The sequence below is a fragment of the Schistocerca serialis genome, chromosome 10 (assembly GCF_023864345.2).
Source record: "Schistocerca serialis cubense isolate TAMUIC-IGC-003099 chromosome 10, iqSchSeri2.2, whole genome shotgun sequence".
Lineage (NCBI taxonomy): Eukaryota > Metazoa > Arthropoda > Insecta > Orthoptera > Acrididae > Schistocerca > Schistocerca serialis.
The window spans coordinates 159,745,932-159,766,243 of record NC_064647.1 but is presented as its reverse complement, the minus strand read 5'-3'; the positions used below and the strand labels follow the sequence as shown (position 1 = coordinate 159,766,243).

The 20,312-nt window shown below is 41.4% G+C and overlaps 1 protein-coding gene across 2 annotated transcripts in view; it reads right to left on the bottom strand.

Annotated features, from left to right (window-relative positions):
* Positions 1–20,312, bottom strand: part of LOC126424862 (uncharacterized) — a 544,468-nt gene that overhangs the window by 288,393 nt on the left and 235,763 nt on the right. The gene's annotated exons all lie outside the window — the stretch shown is intronic.

The window sequence follows — 20,312 nt, the reverse complement described above, 5'->3', positions numbered from 1 at the left end:
GTCGAACCTCTTCGTGGAAAAGAGGACCCTACCGCAGTCCTTTCAGCCGGCAATATTCTCGAACAGAGATTTTGATAACAGGGCTACACCAGTAATGCCCTGCTCCTCTTGTCCAAGCTCATGTTGATACGTCAACAAGTGCACTGCGCTTAAATGCGAACATTTTAGGTTAGGCTTTACCGTGACTGTTATTGACATTATATGAAACAACAAGTTTACTGTTACCAGTCGCCGTTTCATTCATCTCCACGACGCGTTTCAAATGTTTAAACCTCCATCATCAGATGGATTTACGTTAGTTAGTATGACATGTGTGTGTGTGTTGTGTTACGATTTTTTGGAGGAACTTGTGGCACTGTTTAGTGGAGAAACAAGACACTATTTCAGAACATGGTTTTGGGTTTCTTCTGACAAAAAATTAAACTTATATCTAACGGTAAACATAAAATAAGTAAAACAGAGTACCTCCAATAGTAACAGGTTCCTTTCGCTGTCACAACACACATCACCTGTATACTGTCATATTTGTAAACAAATACGGCCTCTGGAAACCGCTGGGTGCAAGGTTCGTATAGCAGAAGACAAGACGTTATCGCAAAGTACAAAGAATATATATCGTAACAACATTATTACAGAATAATTTTTTTAAAGGATTTGGAGGTGTTAGATGTTTGTTTTGAGGTGTGGAATACATGTGTTGGAATAAATACTTCAGGTGACTATCAATCCAATTTTGAGAATTTAAAACAGATTTAACTTCATACTCGTTCATACAATCAGGTGAAATTCTAAAATGGCTTAAACTTCATACTTGTTTATAAACTTTACAGATTTTAAGTACAATAATCATATTGGCTACAGCGGTGAAATTATACATACATAATTTTGATTGGGATTAATAGATAGATATGAAAGGCTAGAGGCAGAAAGAGAGGAAGAGAAAGGGGAAGTGTGTGCGAGAGAGAGAGAGAGAGAGAGAGACAGAGAGAGGATGGAAAGAGTGATTGTATGAGAGCAAACTTTACATGGCAAGGGGTCTTAAGATTATATCTGTTACATATATTAATATATGTGAAAAAGTGTGTGTGAGAGAGAGGGGGTGGCTAATATATGTAACAGATATAATCTTAAGACCCCTTGCCATGTGAAGTTTGCTCTCATACAATCACTCTTTCCACCCTCTCTCTCTCTCTCTCTCTCTCTCTCTCTCTCTCTCTCTCACACACACACACACACACTTCCCCTTTCTCTTCCTCTCTTTCTGCCTCTAGCCTTTCATATCTATCTATTAATCCCAATCAAAATTATGTATGTATAATTTCACCGCTGTAGCCAATATGATTATTATGCTTAAAATCTGTAAAGTTTATAAACAAGTATGAAGTTTAAGCCATTTTAGAATTTCACCTGATTGTATGAACGAGTATGAAGTTAAATCTGTTTTAAATTCTCAAAATCGGATTGATATGCCACCTGAAGTATTTATTCCAACACATGCATTCCACACCTCAAAACAAACATCTAACACCTCCAAATCCTTTAAAAAAATTATTCTGTAATATTGTTGTTACGATATATATTCTTTGCCCTTTGCGATAACGTCTTGTCTTCTGCTATACGAACCTTGCACCCAGCAGTTTCCAGAGGCCGTATTTGTTTACAAATATGACAGTATACATGTGATGTGTGTTGTGACAGCGAAAGGAACCTGTTACTATTGGAGGTACTCTGTTTTACTTATTTTATGTTTACCGTTAGATATAAGTTTAATTTTTTGTCAGAAGAAACCCAAAACCATGTTCTGAAATAGTGTCTTGTTTCTCCACTAAACAGTGCCACAAGTTCCTCCAAAAAATCGTAACACAACACACACACAAATGTCATACTAACTAACTTAAATGCATCTGATGATGGAGGTTTAAACCTTTGAAACGCGTCGTGGAGATAAATGAAACGGCGACTGGTAACAGTAAACTTGTTGTTTCATTTAAAGTGCACTGCGACTGGTCAGGTGTGTGAGACTGTGAATCACGATGACTAATCACGGCACCTAGTGGCTATAATTGGAACTGTACGGGGGCGCTGTGACGCATGGAAATCATGCACTCCATACTCTGGCCATTGATGCTACCAAGTTTGGTACTGGAATGTGTGCGTTTGCAGCCTCAGCACAACGAAAACGACAAACAAGCGACATTAATAACTGTCCACTGAAGAAGGCGTGTGTACCACAGGGCTAAATATATATCTTATATATACACTATCCACATTTATCAAATACCGTACTCTTTAGTCTATATTAGCCATTTGATATTTACAAATAACGTGTAACAGTTACGTTTTATAAAGCATTGTTGTCAGATAAATACTCAATGCTGCTCTCCTACAATTCTTCGAATTCTACTAATTATTGTAACCATTCCTACTTTTTCACTATTTCTATGTTTTTTCTAATTTCCTAATTGTAATAATTTCTGCTTTCAAGCGAATTTTAAAATGTTTTCAAAATTTATTTGGGCGCCAGTTTTGGTCCCAGCTGCATGTAATAGAGTTTTCTTGCATTTTTCTATGATATGTGTCTATTATACCCTTTTCCCATTACAATAACCTAATACAAATCGAGTAGCTTATCTCTTAGGGTATTAACAACCAAGAGGCAACTATAATGATTATTAAAAAGAAAGATATGAGAAAATTCATAAAAATTTCTGTAATATTGTACCAACTTCCACGGAATTTCTGTTGATGATAGTAAACATCAAAACTGTGTGACAGATGTACTGGATATTACACCCTTATAATGTCTTAAAATTTCATATACACTTGGTATCCGAACTGTATCTGCAATTTTGTTTTTGAAATCTATAGCCGGCGTCAGCCGAAAGAAATGCTACTCGTCAAGACTTTTACACTACACCCAGTGTGGACGGAAATCGTCGGTTTTTTCCCCATTACGAGCAAAATGGTTTTTAATGCGCAGTTTTATGTGCACACTCGATAGAGCGATTCAGAATTAGTCTACTGCATTATACTGTCTATAGGCATGTACTGTATTAACATGGACGGAAAAACATGAAGAGCAGCCAGTACTCTGGCAGCGACATCACTGCCCCATCGGCAGAGCTGGCTGCCAGCGGCGTGCAGCAGCGCTGCTCGGTAGCTGCTGCAGTACTCGCTGTTCTCCATGGTTTGCGCCACGGCAAGCATCATGTTAAAAGGCTTTCTTTTTTTTGTCGTCAATCTTCTGACGCCCGCCACAAATTCCTTTCTTGTGCCAACCTCTTCATCTTACAAGGGAACCTCCCCATCGCACCCCCCTCAGATTTAGTTATAAGTTGGCACAGTGGATAGGCATTGAAAAACTGAACACAGATCAATCGAGAAAACAGGAAGAAGTTGTGTGGAACTATGAAAAAAACAAGTAAAATATGCAAACTGTGTAGTCCATGTCAAAGATATGCAACATAAAGGACAATGCGAGTTCAGGATCGCCGTGGTCTCGTGGTTAGCGTGAGCAGCTGTGGAACGAAAGGTCCTTCGTTCAAATCTTCCCTTGACTGAAAATTTTAATTTTTTATTTTCGCAAAGTTATGATCTGTCCGTTCGTTCATTGACGTCTCTGTTCACTGTAATAAGTTTATGTTTTGCGACCACACCGCAAAACCGTGCGATTAGTAGACGAAAGGACGTGCCTCTCCAATGGGAACCGAAAACATTTGATCGCAAGGTCATAGGTCAACCGATTCCTTCACAGGAAAACACGTCTGATATATTCTATACGACACATGACAGGAATATGTTGTCGAGCCACCTAACTTGTAAACTTGGCGAATGGGTAAAAAGATTCTTCTACCTTGCCCGATCTAGGTTTTCTTGTGGATGTGATAATCACTCCCAAAAAAGTGATGAAATCACAAGTTTGTCTCATAAACTGCAACAAATGAGTGCAACAGTTTCACAGTCGCACAGTTTTCCCTGTGATCTGTCAAAACATATGTTTTTAACGTTTTCAAATTTTTCTGTGTGTACACCGTCAAATCCTGCATATGTCCAAGCAAATCTGAACATGTCCTCGAACTTTGGAGAGCGAAGTTGATTGTGTGTGTGTCTGAACTTTGATAATTGTCTGAAAATAAAAAATTAAAATATTCGCTCGAGGGCAGACTTGAACCAACGACCTTACGTTCGATAGCTGCTCATACTAACCACAGGACCACAGCACTACACAAGTGGCACTGTCCTTAATGTTGCCTATCTTGAGCATGGACTACTCAGTTTGTATATTTTGCTTTTTTTTTTCATTGTTCCACACAACTTCTTCCTGGTTTTTGGACTGATCTGTGTTCAGTTTCTCAAGGCCTATCCACTGTGCCAACTTATAACTAAATCTGAGGGGGGTGCGATGGGGGGTTACCTTGTTAGAGTAGCACTTGCAACCTACATCCTCAATTATTTGCTCGATATACAGAGTGTCCCAAAAAGATTGACCCGATTTTAACTTGTAATAATATTGAGACAAATATCACTTGGTAACTGATAGAGCGCTGGTTGTAATCGGTATGGTCTAGAGTTTCAGAGGAAATTTGCTAGATGTCGCTAAGAGCGCTGACCTGGAGTGTGCAGCCAGTCTTGCGCAATATGGCGTCCGCACAACAGAAGGTGTATTCTGTTGTTGAATTTAGTCGTACTCAATCAGTAATCGCAGTTCAGCGGGCGTTTCATACTCGATTTCGTTTTAAACCATCATCACCAAACACCATTCGATGGTGGTATAACCAGTTTGAAGACACAGGGTGCCTCTGTAAAGGCACAAGTCCTGGCCGGCCCCGCGTTTCTGAACAACAGTGGAACAAATCCGACGAGCATTTGATATTTGAGCGGAGTCCTGCAAGTCTACGCGTCGTGCTAGCCGAGAACTTGAGTGTGTTACGGCGTCGTTTGGTCCTCAAACCATACCGATTACAACTGGCACAAGCTCTTCGACATGCTGACAAAGTGAAGCGAGTGGACTTCAGCAATGCTATTCTAGAGGACATGGAAGATGACACTTTCATGTCACGGTTGATATTCAGCGATGAGGCACCATTCCATATTAGCGGTAACGTTCACCGTCATAATGTGCATACATGGGGGCTCGAAAATCCTCATGAAACAATTGAACACGAACGTCATTTACCAAAAGTGAATGTTTTTTGTGCTGTTTCGCAAAGCAAGGTTTATGGACCCTACTTTTTTTGAGGAAGAAACCGTGACAGGACAATCACATCTTGCAATGCGACAGAACCGGTTATTCCCACAACTTGACTCTGACAATTTCAGCTATCTGCAAGAAGGAGCACCGCCGCACTGGCACAACAACGTGCCAAAGTGCCTCAACATTGGATAGGGCGTACAGGAACGTGAGACCAGGCTTTACACTCTTCGCCTGCTAGATCCCCTGATATAACACAATGTGATCTCTTCCTGTGGGAATATATTAAATAATGTGTTTACGTTCCTCCCCTACATCGTCACACTGATGAACTAAAAACCACAATATCAACTACTATAACATTAGTGACAGAAGACACCTTTCACTCAGTTTGGGATGAATTCAGCTATCGGCTAGATGTCGTCCGTGCAGCCAATGGGGCACATATTGAACATTTATGATCGAATTTGAAAAGGAGCTAAAAAAATGGTGTAATTTAATCTCAAAGATACAATAAGAAAATTTGTTCGACTGTCATACCAGAGGAATACTGTGCAAAACTGTTTTATCCTTGATAGACAAAGGACTAATTTCGAGATTCTTTTATTACTTCTAGTATTAACTACTTTTTGTTCTGATGTGCTGGCGTAAAGACGTAGTGTATAATTTCATATCTATGTGTGTGTTAAATGATGAAAAATGTGTTTTATAATTTCTGTCAAGATCAAGCCTTAAGTCCCATACCAATGGAGTACAAATTATTCTGTTAATTCGAGAAGGCGAATTTTAGATGGAGGCGACGATCTTTACGACGGCGCTGCTCAACAATAGAGGTACGTGATCGTGCTCACTACTTTCCTTTGCTGGCCGCTAAGATTAATTTCGATGTGTTTTTGCCGAGACATTCAGAACCTGCAATCTTCCTTTTCGTATAAAAATAGGAGTCCGATTGAAAAAGAAATATTCTTAAAGTTAAATAATTGCAATTCTTTTACCCAGGCCACGGGGAATGATAGAAAATACGTGCCTCTACCCTTATTGTACGTTCGCAATCTCCGAGTGTGTTACGATGTAATTATTTTACGAAAAAAAATTAAGATAGATCTTTCTCATCAGATCGCAACCACTCGCACGCGATTGTACGTACCCTCTGAATGTGTCTCGTCAGTCGTGCGCATTGTTCTAAAGCTCTTCTGTTAATATTCAGTGTATTGCATCTCCGCGATTAATTTTTGTTTATGCCGCAAATCGCACTTCACGCGAAGTATTTTTTACGCAAGCTTCAGGCTCCATTTAATGTCAAAAATTCAGAAGTACGGCTGACTAAGCCAAACGCTACAATAATTTCATATCTCTACAACTACAATAACACAAAACAACAATAACATAACAGAGAGGGTACAGTCCGCAGCTCGTCGTCGTGCGGTAACGTTCTCGCTTCCGACGCCCGGGTTCCCGGGTTCGATTCCCGGCGGGGTCAGGGATTTTATCTGCCTCGTGATGACTGGGTGTTGTGTGATGTCCTTAGGTTAGTTAGCTTTAAGTAGTTCTAAGTTCTAGGGGACTGATGACCATAGATGTCAAGTCCCATAGCGCTCAGAGCCATTTGAACCAAGAGAGGGTACGTTACAACTTTTATAAACTTCTGTATTTTCTGAGTAATTTAGTATGCAATTTGTTGGTGTTAAGTCCTTCTTCCTAATAAATAATTCTATTTAAAATCGGGTCATTCTTTCTGGGACACACTGTATATTAAAAATCGCTGTCTTCCTCTACAATTTTTACCCTCAACAGCTCCCTCTACTACCGTGGAAGTCATTCCCTCATGTCTTAACAGATGTCCTATCATCCTGTCCCTTCTTCTTATCAGTGTTTTCCATATATTCCTTTCCTCTCCGATTCTGTGCAGAACCTTCTCATTCCTTATCTTATCAGTCCACCTAATTTTCAACATTCTTTTGTAGCACCACGTCTTAAATGCTTCGATTCTCTTATGTTCCTCTTTTCCCACAGTCCATGTTTCACTGCCATACAATACTGTGTTCCAAACGTTCATTCTCAGAAATTTTTTCCTCAAATTATGATTGATACTAGTAGACATCTCTTGGTCAGGAATCCCCTTTTTGCCAATGTTAATCTGCTTTTGATGTCCTCCTTGCTCCGTCCCTCATTGGTTATTTTGCTGCCTAGGTAGCAGAATACTTCATTTTCTTCGGGACTGTCAATCCTAATGTTAAGATTATTCTTGCTGTTCTCATTTCTGCTACTTCTCATTACTTTCGACTATTTTAGATTTACTCTCGATCCATATTCTGTACTCTTACACTGTCCATTCCTTTCAGCAGATCATATAATTCTTCTTCACTTCCACTGAGGACAGCAATGTCATCAGCGAATGGTATCATTGATATCACCTTGAATTTTAATTCCTCGCCTGAACCTTTCTTTTATTTCCATTATTCCTTCTTCGACGTATAGATTGAACAGTAGGAGGGACACACTACATCCCTGTCCTACACCCTTTTTAATCCGAGCATTTCGTTCTCAGTGTCCCTGTCTTATTATTCCCTCTTGGCTTTCGTACATATTGTAAACTATCCGTCTCTCCATAAGGCTTACCCTTGTTTTCCTCAGAATTTTGAACATGTTGCACCATTCGATACTATTGAACTCTTCCTCCATGTCGACAAATCCTATGAACGTGTCTTGATTTTTCTTTAGTCTTGTTTCCATTATCAGCCGCAACCTCAGAACTGCCTCTCCGGTGCGTTTACCTTTCCTACAGCCAGTCCGCCTGGTTAGCTTGGTGGTTACGTGCTTGCCTCCCATGCAGCGGGCCTGGGTTCGATTCCTGGCCGGGTTGGAGATTTTCTCCGCTCGTGGACTGGGTGTTGTGTTGTCATCATCATTTCATCCCCATCGACGAGCAAGTCGCCCAATGTGGCGTCGACTGTAATAAGACTTGCACTTGGCGGCCGATATTCCCCGGATGGGGCCTCTAGCCTACAATGCCACACGCTCATTCCATTTCCTAAAGACAAAATGGTCGTCATCTAACACATCCTCAATTTTCTTTTCCATACTTCTGTGTATTATTCTTGTCAGCAAACTGGATACATGATGTCCTGGCCGGCCGGTGTGGCCGTGCGGTTCTAGGCGCTTCAGTCTGGAACCGCGTCACCGCTACGGTCGCAGGTTCGAATCCTGCCTCGGGCATGGATGTGTGTGATGTCCTTACGTTAGTTAGGTTTAAGTAGTCCTTGGTGACTGATGTTAAGTCCCATAGTCCTCAGAGCCATTTGAACCATTATTTTGATGTCCTGTTAAGCTTATTGTACGATTCCTCGCTCTTGTGATCTCTTGCATTCTTCGGAACCGTGTGGATGATATTTTTCCGAAAGTCAGATGGTGTATCGCCGGACTCATACATCCTACATACCAACGTAAATAGTGGTTTGTTGCACTTTCCCCAATGGTTTTAAATATTTTGATGTGGAATGTTATCTATCCCTTCTGCCTTATTTGATCTCAAGTCTTCTAAGGCTTTTTAAAATTTTGATTCTAATACTGGATCCCCTATTACTCCTGTATTTCCTATTTCTCGTTCTATCACCTCAGACTAGTGTTCCCCCTCATAGAGGCCTTTAATGTACCCTTTCCATCTATCCCCTCTCCCCTCTGTATTTAACAGTGTAATTCCGATTGCACTCTTAATAATATGCCCTTGCTTTTAATTTCACCGAATATTGTTTTGACGTTTATATGCTGAGTCATTCCTTTGGGCAAACCTTTCTTGTTCAATTTCAGCCATTTCGTCTTACCTTCCCTATCTCAGCGATTTGTATTTCTGTGTTCATGAATTTCCCTGAACATTTTTGTACTTCTTTCTTTCATCGATTAACTGAAGCATTTCTTCTGTTAGTCCATTAAATTTCCGGCATGCATGCAATTTTATTTGCGCGGCTGCATGCCCGAAACTTAATGGACTATTCATTACGCCACGAGAAGTTGAAAATGCACATTTCTTCTGTTACTCTTAGTTTCTTCGCAGTTACCTTCTTTGTACCTACGTTTTTCTTGCCAACTTCTTTTTAGAGATGTCCATTTATTTTCAACTGAATTGCCTATTAAGCGATTCCTTATCGCAGTAACTATAGCCTTACAGAACTTCAAGCGTATCTCTTCATTCCGTAATACTTCCGTGTCTGTGCCTAACCATGATGTAATCTATCTGAAGTCTTCCCGTATCCCCTGACCTGTTCCAAGTGTCTCTCCTCCTCCTGTGATTCCTGAAGAGAGTATTCGCTATTACTAGCTTAAATCTGTTGCAGAACTCAGTTTTTCTCATTTCTAACACCGAGCCCATACTCTCCCGTAACCTGTTGTTACTCCTTCCCCTACAACTGCATTCCTTTCCACCGTGACTATTAGATTTTCATCACGCTGTTCGTATTGAATTACTCGTTCAGTATTCTCATATACTTTCTCTGTCTCTTCATCTTCAGCTTGCGGCGTTGGCCAATATCCCTGAACTATTGTTGTCGGTGTGGGTTTGCTGTCGATTCTGATGAGACAACCCAATCACTGAACTGTTCACAGTGACACACTCTCCCCTACATTCCTCTACTCCCTATACCACCTCCTGCTGCTGCTGATATTATCCTATACTCTTCTGAGCAGATATCCTTCTTTCCATTTCACTTCACTGACGACCGTCATATTTGGATTGGGCCTTTGCATTTCCCCTGTCACATTTGCTAACTTCTCTACCGCGTTCGAGACTCTGACATTCCACGACTTCGTCGGTTATTTATCTTCTTCTTGTTACCACCTCTCCCTTGCAGTCCCCTCCCGGCGATCCGAATGGGGGACTATTCCGGAATCTTATGCCAGTGGAGAGATCATCATGACACTTTTCAGTTACAGGTCACATTTCCTGTGATTACACATTATGCGTCTTTGCAGTGGTTTCCAATGTTTTCTGCATCTTCATGCCGTTGATCATTACTGATGGTTCTGCTCTTAGTGACAGTTTCCCAGTCCCACTTCTCCTCCTTCTTTGGCAAGACTGTTGGCAGAACGAGGATGACCTTTTATGGTGAAAGTTTTCGGTCGCCAGTGCTGATTATTAATCAAAAGTTAAATGGTGGCGGGGTTCGAACCCGGGACTGAGGACGTTTTGATTATTAATCAAAGACGCTACCCAGAGACCACGGCGTGAATGTCCAAGACTACAATCATTTCGAAACACCGCAAATGAGGTGCAAATTACAAAGTGATAAACTGTCATTTTTTGATTTTATCATAATTAGTTGGTTGGTTTTTTGGGGGAAGAGACCAAACAGCGAGGTCATCGGTCTCATCGGATTAGGGAAGGAAGTCGGCCGTGCCCTTTCAGAGGAACCATCCCGGCATTTGTATCATAATTAGTGTACGTAAGTACTAGCAAATAGCGTTTCGACGACAGTGTACCGGACCGAGACTGGAAAACGAGACCTTCGCCTTTTGCAAGCAAGTGGCCTACCACCTGAGCTCTCCAAGCACGACTCACGACCCGTCCTCACAGCTTTACTTCTGCCAGTACCTCATCTTTTACTCTCCAAACTTCACAGAAGCTCTGCACAATACTTGCGGGACTGGCACTTCTGGGAGAAACGGCATTGCGGTGACATTGTGTAGCCGCAGTGTGTAGAGCACATGTCCACGAAAGACAAAGGTGCCGAGTTCGAGCCTCGGCCTGGCACACAGTTTTAATCTCCCAGCAAGTTTCGTATCAGCACATACTCCGTTGTAGATTGAAAATTTCATTCTGGAAACATCCCTCAGGCTGTGGCTACGTCATGTCTTCACAATATTCTTTCTTCCGGAGCTACTAGACCCAGAAGTTTCGCAGGAGAACTTCTGTGAACAGTTTTTGATGTTGCTGAGCAACAACCGTACAATAAATTTTAAACAAACACACCGCCGTTTGATCGTGTTGTTGTTTATTTAATTACGACTCAGGTTTCGGACTTTTATGCCATTTTAAAGTCATTGAGTTTATGTCATTAACATATATTGCAGGACATGGTCAATTTTGAGCATGATGTACTGCAATATATGTTAATGACACAATCACTTGAAAATGGCATAATAGGCCGAAATCTGGGCCGTACTTAAATAAACAACACTACAGTCAACTGGCGGTGTGTTCATTTAAAAAATTCTGTGACTTTTTGGAAGGTAGGAGACGAGGAAATGGAGTCAGTCAAGCTGTGAGGACGGGTCGTGAGTCGTGCTTGGGAAGTTCAGATTGTAGAGCACTTGCCCACGAAAGGCAAAATCCTCGAGATCTAATCTCTGTTCGGCACAGAGTTTTAATATGCCAGGAACTTTTATTTCTGGGATTTTTGAGCGTGTACAGGCATCAATGTGGAGACATGCTGAAGCTCACCTTCGTGGAAATGAGCACTATGTGGAACACCTGTTGCAATGTGTTTGTTCTCAAGGGCATATCTGCAGCCTTGATTCCCCGCCATTCTGTTAAAAAGTATTCATACAGTCAGTCGCAATACGCCACATCAGGAAACCCATCGGTTTCCGGAGCTATGTTTATTAGGATTATTTGCTTGTTTCATTGCCTTCGTTTGTACCTATAACAGTCAAACACGCTGCACAGACAGTCAGTTATTTCTTTACCACGCCCGTCCTTTTCTGTTGATGCTGAACTTATACAGCACCTCATTATAGGCTAAGGTGTAGATATCCGTTGCTCCAGTTAGCAAAAGCAGTATACAAAAGAATTTCCTTTGTGAAAAATCCCCACATTATCTTTTGGTATGGTATTCCCAGAGCTTTGAGCAAACTCACTATGCAAATGTCAATTCCGAATGTTAGAGTTCAATATTACTGATAAATTGCAGCGCATTGCATCTTTGTGTTACATCACCGTGTCCCTTTTGAATTATTAAGCATCATCAGTATTCTTCTCTTGCGACTAATTACTTGTCACATTTCCTGACATCTTCTTTTAATTTCAACGATATCGCTAATTAAATAATTAATTTAGTTGTCTTTTGTTATTTGCCCATGCGGTAACGTCAAAAATCATTCCACTATAAAATGGTTCAAATGCCTCTGAGCACTATGGGACTTAACTCCTGAGGTCATGAGTCCCCTAGAACTTAGAACTACTTAAACCTAACTAACCTAAGGACATCACACACATCCACGCCCGAGGCAGGATTCGAACCTGTGATCGTAACGGTCGCGCTGTTCCAGACTGTAGCGCCTAGAACAGCTCGGCCACTCCGGCCGGCACATGGCATCCGGGAGGACCCTTTCCACATCTGGAATGACTCCACCCAGTATGGACACGGAGTGCACATTGGTTTTCTTAGCCTCCTTTTCAGCAAAGTCCCTAAGAGGCCCCAAAGCGCGCCTACCGTTGGAGCTCCCAACTACCAATAGTCCCACCCTCTGCGATTGCCCGGATCTTGTAGGCTGAGTGGTTTCCTCTGGGCCAGTATATGGTAGATAAGGGATTCTAGATTAGTCTCCGACTGCGTATGCGATTGTGGCACAGCGTACGTGTGGCAGGCTGTCAGAACATCGAGGAAATGTGCGATAAACGTACCGACACACCAGACAAACAGCCAAGCAAACGAGCTGCCAACGGGCACTGCATCGAATATAACCGTGAAGTGAAATATGATGAGACCAGTCCAGTGGCGCAGACGAAAAGATCCTGGGACTGTGTAACTGAAGCTGTGAATAACGGTAAAGTTTGTTATTTCGAGGAATTGTTCAGTAAAGTTCGAATAAAATCTCAGAAATAGGATACTTCACGAACATCCATCGTCCTTTCTAATAAGATTTCTTTTCAAATATTTCTGGAGCAATGTCATGTGTTAAAAATCGTAAATTCTATCCAAAATTTTATTCTTAAGAATACGCATTGTTTACTTGCAAACATGGCTTAGCATTGTCTTGCCACTGTTAGTATTCTGGGCGAGTTGACGAAACTTCAGTCTGATACCTATCTAAAATACAAATTTAAAATATCCGAACTGAATCAGTTTATGAGAGTAAGATTTGCATTACCAGTTTTTACAGCAATAAAGTATGGAAACCACAAAATTAATCTACGACTAGAACAATATAAAATTAATTTTGTTGCCACATTACTACATGACGTAAACAATGTTAAGGATGGACCTTAATGTACGAGAGGCGGTGAATATGTATTGCAACACATTTTTTTTCTCGACCACTTTCGGTTGAACAAATGCAAAATTTGATGTGGGAAATCTTGGAAGTTTCCAGCTTCAGCCGCTATAGTTTCTTGAAGTCCCGGTAGCTGGCGGCCGGCCCTTGTGACCGAGCGGTCCTTGGCGCTTCAGTCTGGAATCGCGCTACCGCTACGGTCGCGGGTTCGAATCCTGCCTCGGGCATGGATGTGTGTGATGTCCTTAGGATGGTTAGGTGTAAGTAGTTCTAAGTTCTAGGGGACTCATGACCTCCGACGTTAAGTCCCATAGTGCTCAGAGCCATTTTGGTAGCTGTCGGTGCTATATATACCGTTCAAAATGGCGTCTGTAATGAAGGTGCGTTCGAATCAGCTAGCTGTCATCCGAGTTTCTTTTGGCGGAAAACCAGAGCATCGCAGATAGTCATAGCCGCTTGCGGAATGTCTTCGGTGACGTAGAAGTAAACAAAAGAACGGTGAGTCGTTGGGCGCGGCGTCTGTCATCATCGCAAGCAGATCGCGCAAATCAGCCACGTGTCGACAGGCTGCACGCACCTGTGATCCTAGGATTGCTGGAACGTGCGGACACGCTCATTCGACGGATGAAAATCAAACATATCGCTGCTCAACTGGATTCACACAAACCTGTTCACCGGAGAGGAGCTCACAAAACTTCAATTGATTGTTCTTCCTCACCTACCCTATATCCCGAATCTTTCGACTTCCATCTCTCTGGTTCAATGAAGGAAGCAGTACATGGATGATTGGGAGGTTATTGATGCAGTAAAACATTGCCTCCGACGTCCACCTGTAGAGTGGTACCACGCGGGCAAACAGGCCCTCCCAGTAAGATGGCCTATACCGTTGCACTGAACGGAAATTATGTTGAAAATATGGTTCTTTAGCCAAAAGAATAGGGAATAATATAGTGCATTGAAATCGCAAATAAAGCCTACCTGCTTTGAGAAAACAAAATGGGTTTCGTTACGTATTGGAAACCTTCGTACCTGCCAGCACAGTGCCACCTGAATTGACATAAACAATGGTTCAAATGGTTCAAATGGCTCTGAGCATTATGGGACTTAACATCTACGGTCATCAGTCCCCTAGAACTTAGAACTACTTAAACCTAACTAACCTAAGGACATCACACAACACCCAGTCATCACGAGGCAGAGATAGTCCCTGACCCCGCCGGGAATCGAACCCGGGAACACTGGCGCGGGAAGCGAGAACGCTACCGCACGACCACGAGCTGCGGACTAAACAATGGTAAGGGACACGATTTAATATTGTTTATTCGCTTAAATAATTTTTTACATTTACCTAATAAGTTTTGTTGAAGTTTCGAGACCATACCTCCACCGAGGAGTCAAGCAGTATATTGCTCCCTCCTACGTATATCTCGCGAAGAGACCATAAGGATAAAATCAGAGAGATTAGAGTCCACACAGAGGCATACCGACAATCTGTCTTTCCACGGACAGTACGAGACTGGAATAGAAGGGAGAACCGATAGTGATACTCAAGGTACCCTCCGCCACACTCCGTCAGGTGGCTTGCGGAGTGTGGATCTTGATGTAGATGTAGATTCTACACAGATACAGTGGGGCGCAAAAACATCAAAGGGCAAAGCGAGTCGTGTCAATATAGATACTGAAAAAATTACAGAAACATATTACAAGTTGGGATCCTATTGTAGAAGAAATGTTGAAGAAAATTTATGGACAGATAGACAAAAACGGAGGATGAAAATCAAATTTCATGTGTAATCTTGGGGTACTGGAAAATGTAAAAAGTTGCATTTTAAAACTGGATAATAGTAATAATTAGCAAGAAATAAAGAACTCCTGTTATAACCGATGCCAAATAACTGCCAAAAAATACTGGTTACTCAGAGCAAAACACCGGTATCCGTTTTAACCGGGTGGTTTATGCCATTCCCACCGGATAGCCGTAAGCCTTAATCACCGCTTGCGGGTCGGGGAGATGCGCCGGCTCCGAATCGAATCCGCCCACGCGCATTAGCAGCGGGGGTCGCTGTGCTGATCGATATGGAAGTGGTTTTTTGGCAGTTTTCCGCATCCCACATACCGGGCTGGTGCACAAGTGCCGTCTCAGTAACACGATTTCGCAAACATTTAGAAAACTTTCGTTCTCTTCTTTTGTGCCGTTGGGGTACACAAATACTGTCTACAGAGCTAACGGTGATGTGACAGGAAGAGCATGAGGCCACTACGACTGTTGCTATTTTTAAAAGTATCGGGCACCCGATACATCGATATTTAAAGAAAATTCATTACGAGCCATCGACACATCGGATAAAATATCTGTATATCGACGGAAGAAAATATCGACGAACAAGCAATATATATATATATATATATACGCTGCAACATTGTAAATATACTGTCACCTTAACAGCTGTATATTTAAGTACTAATATATTATTATATATTATGTACATCAACAGGCTAGCAGCCTGCTTATCCCCCTCACAGTAAGAACTGAAAGGAAAACGATGCACATTCATGCTTGGCTAACAGTGGTAACTGCATGTAAGTGGCACAATAATAGGTGTCCAACGGGTTCGTCGTTCTATTTCGTCACATATCGGATTTGTCTGGAACACCTCATGTGGACTGTTCTGTTTTTCCATTTCTGTAAACACCAGCGACATAGCATTTGTAGTGGTGGAGCTAAACGTTTCAGTTTCTGTTGGTAGCGCCGACCGCCGATTACGTCAGCATTTCCCCCTTACATGTCTCCATCCCCCGCAAAAACCAATCTGGTCATTGAGATTTTTCTTCATCAGTTCCAGCTACTGTTGCCCACGTGAAGAAATAGCACACTAATTGGGTTAAAAATTATTTTTTAATCCAGCTGGTGCACTCGGCTGCATGGATTCCAACCGTCCAGACAATTGAACCTACCCATCGGATATACTTCGCTTTTGAAGGGCTTTGAATATGTTGTAGTGTAGAGCAAAATTAGAGACACATTTTTTATACGTGCACGTACGATCGTTAACAGGGTGGAAAGACCGCTTGAAAAAAACTGAGTTTCTTATTTCTTAACGAATATTTTTCTTAGAGAAGGCCTTTGACAGTGTTGACTGGAATACTCTCAAAAACTGAAGGTGCCAGGGGTAAAACACAGGGAGCGAAAGGCTATTTACAATTTGTACAGAAACTAGATGGCTGTTATAAGAGTCGAGGGGCACGTAAGGGAATCAGTGGTTGGGAAGGTAGTGAGACAGGGTTGTAGCCTATCCCCGATGTTATTCAATCTGTATATTGAGCAAGCAGTAAAGGAAAGAAAAGAAAAATGGAGTAGGAATTAAAATCCATGGAGAAGAGTGAAAAACTTTGAGGCTTGCCAAAAACATTATAATTGTGTCACAGGCAGCAAATGACCTGGAAGAGCAGTTGAACGGAATGGACAGTGTCCTGAAAGGAGGATGTAAGATGAACATCAACAAAAGCAAAATGAATACAATGGAATGTAGTCGAATTAAGTCGGGTGATGCTGAGGGAATGATATTAGGATATGAGACCCTTGAAGAAGTAGATGAGTTTTGCTGTTTGGGGAGCAAAATAACTGAAGATGATCGAAGCAGAGAGGATATCAAATGTAGACTGGCATTGGCAAGAAAAGCGTTTCGGAAGAAGAGAAATTTGTTAACATCGAGTATAGATTTAAGCGTCAGGAAGTCTTTTCTGAAAGTATTTTATGGAGTGTAGCCATGAGTGGATGTGAAACACAGACGATAACTAGTTAAGACAAAAAGAGAATAGAAGCTTTGGAAATATGGTGCTACAGAAAAATGGTGAAGATTAGATGGTTCAAATGGCTCTGATAACTATGGGACTTAACCTCTGAGGTCATCATTCCCCTATAACTTAGAACCACTTAAACGTAACTAACACACATACATACCCGAGGCAGGATTTGAACCTGCGATCGTAGCGGTCGCGCGGTTCCAGACTGTAGCGCCTAGAACCGCTCGGACACCTCGGCCGGCGAAGATTAGATGGGTAGATCACGTAACTAATGAGGAGGTACTGAACATAATTGGGGAGAAGAGGAATTTGTGGCACAAGTTGACTGGAAGAAGGGATCTGTTGGTAGGACATGTTCTGAGGCATCAAGGGATCACTAATATAGGTAGTATAGGAGGGCAGCGCGGAGGGTAAAAATCGTAGTGGGAGACCAAGAGATGAATACACTAAGCAGATTCAGAAGGATGTAGGGTGCAGTAGTTACTCGGAGATGAAGAAGCCTGCACAGGATTGAGTAGCATGGAGAGCTGCATCAGACCCTCGACTGAAGACCTCAACAACAACAAAATGGCTCTGAGGACTATGGGACTTAACATCTGTGGTCATCAGTCCCCTAGAACTTAGAACTACTTAAACCTAACTAACCTAAGGACATCACACACATCCATGCCCGAAGCACGATTCGAACCTGCGACCATAGCTGTCGCGCGGTTCCAGACTGAAGCGCCTAGAACCGCTCTGCCACAGCGACCGGCTTACAACAACAATGAATACGGTATCAGAGAAATAAATAAATAAATAAACTTCTAATAAATGTTCCATGGATTTTAATGTGTGTTACAACTGTGCACTAAATTTGTCAAGTTACTTTTCTCGAAATCCCCCTACTATTTTCTTTTTTATATCAACATTTGAATAACAGGAAAACGTATACTACCGTTAGTAGCAGATTCAAACATATATGAAGAGGTATTATGATTCTTCTTTGTGTTTGGTGCGAAAAATCAAATTGCATTCAGCAATGTTTTTTTCTAACTATTCTGGACTTCCTCATTATTGTACAGATTTATAGAAATGTACAGTTCCAGATGTAATATTAAACACATCCGAAAAGGTTACAGCTTGAAAAAAAAATACACCAAATGTAAATCACATGGGATATCTTGTTATTCCATTCATACCATCACCATCGCAATCGGATTTCTTCATTTGTGTCATCTATACTTGCTTCACACAGTCAAGAAGAAAGATTGGACGTGATGAAAGCTCAAAAAGTAGTAAGACTCGTCCAGACAGCGATAGTAAAGTTTTGTTCCACTACGATTTAACAGAAAACTTCAAATATTCATCGAAAATTGCGAAAGAAATATGTTAAATAAAATATCGGCACTCTTTTGTTTTAAGATATAAGATTAGTTATACCCATGGCAAAAGCTATGAATGAAAAATATGCTATACAACATATAAAATTTTTATTAAATTGAGATTGATTATTATAAAAACTATTAGATCGATGAGTTCTAAATATTTAATCAGCGGTCTCATCCGTTAATCAGACATACATAGTGCGGAACGTACTCTTGGCTGCTACCCTACCGTTATAAAGAATATTGCTATGAAAACTACAGTTAAAGTAAGACGATTCTGCAACATCCATAAAAGGTGCAATTGTGATGTAGGCGACTCGGTATAATCGATATATACCACAACTCCAAGGACTTTTACATCTTTGATTTAACTGACACTGTAATAGTATTAAGGTTGCCCATAGAGGACACACATCGAAGTTTACCGTTTTTATCTAAAATATAAATAAGTTTTACACATACTACCTATCTGTTAATCAGACGTTTTAAATGAATCAATTTTATGTTATTAGTGTATTTCCTACTTTTATACTTTGACGATGGCGTCATATTATGAACGCTGATTGGCAGTTGTGAAGTAGTGTGAGAGGAAGTAGGCGGAGCCTCTGCATATTTAAGCTCGTGGTCAGCACTCATAACCATCAGTTGACTTCATAGCAGCTGAGTAGAGCTCCGCCTACGATCCTCCGAGGAAGCCATGGGTATAATAAGTTTTATTTTATCTTGTTGAAATTTTGTTGTCATTAGACACTTTTCATTTTATTTTAAAATTGGTCTCTAGTATTTTCTAAAATTAGTTAAAATATAATACACGATAATGCCATCTGGATACCGATATATCGAAAAAACACATGATAGAAAATCTCCGATATACTGTATGTCGATAGCTGATGCAAAAAAATCGATGCTCGATATACAGGGTGTTACAAAAGGGTACGGCCAAACTTTCAGGAAACATTCCTCACACACAAAGAAAGAAAATATGTCATGTGCACATGTGTCCCGAAACGCTTACTTTCCATGTTAGAGCTCATTTTATTACTTGTCTTCAAATCACATTAATCATGGAATGGAAACACACAGCAACAGAACGTACCAGCGTGACTTCAAACATTTTGTTACAGGAAATGTTCAAAATGTCCTCCGTTAGCGAGGATACAAGCATCCACCCTCCGTCGCATGGAATCCCTGGTGCGCGGATGCAGCCCTGGAGAATGGCGTATTGTATCACAGCCGTCCACAATACGAGCACGAACAGTCCCTACATTTGGTACCGGGGTTGTGTAGACAAGAGCTTTCAAATGCCCCCATAAATGAAAGTCAAGAGGGTTGAGGTCAGGAGAGCGTGGAGGCCATGGAATTGGTTCGCCTCTACCAATCCATCGGTCACCGAATCTGTTGTTGAGAAGCGTACGATCACTTCGACTGAAATGTGCAGGAGCTCCATCGTGCACGAACCACATGTTGTGTCGTACTTGTAAAGGCACATGTTCTAGCAGCACAGGTAGAGTATCCCGTAGGAAATCATGATAACGCGCTCCATTGAGCGTAGGTGGAAGAACATGGGGCCTAATCAAGACATCACCAACAATGCCTGCCCAAACGTTCACAGAAAATCTGTGTTGATGATGTGATTGCACAATTGCGCGCGAATTCTCGTCAGCCCACACATGTTAATTTTGAAAATTAACAATTTGATCACATTGGAGTACATACTGACGAAACTAAAATGAGCTCTAACATGG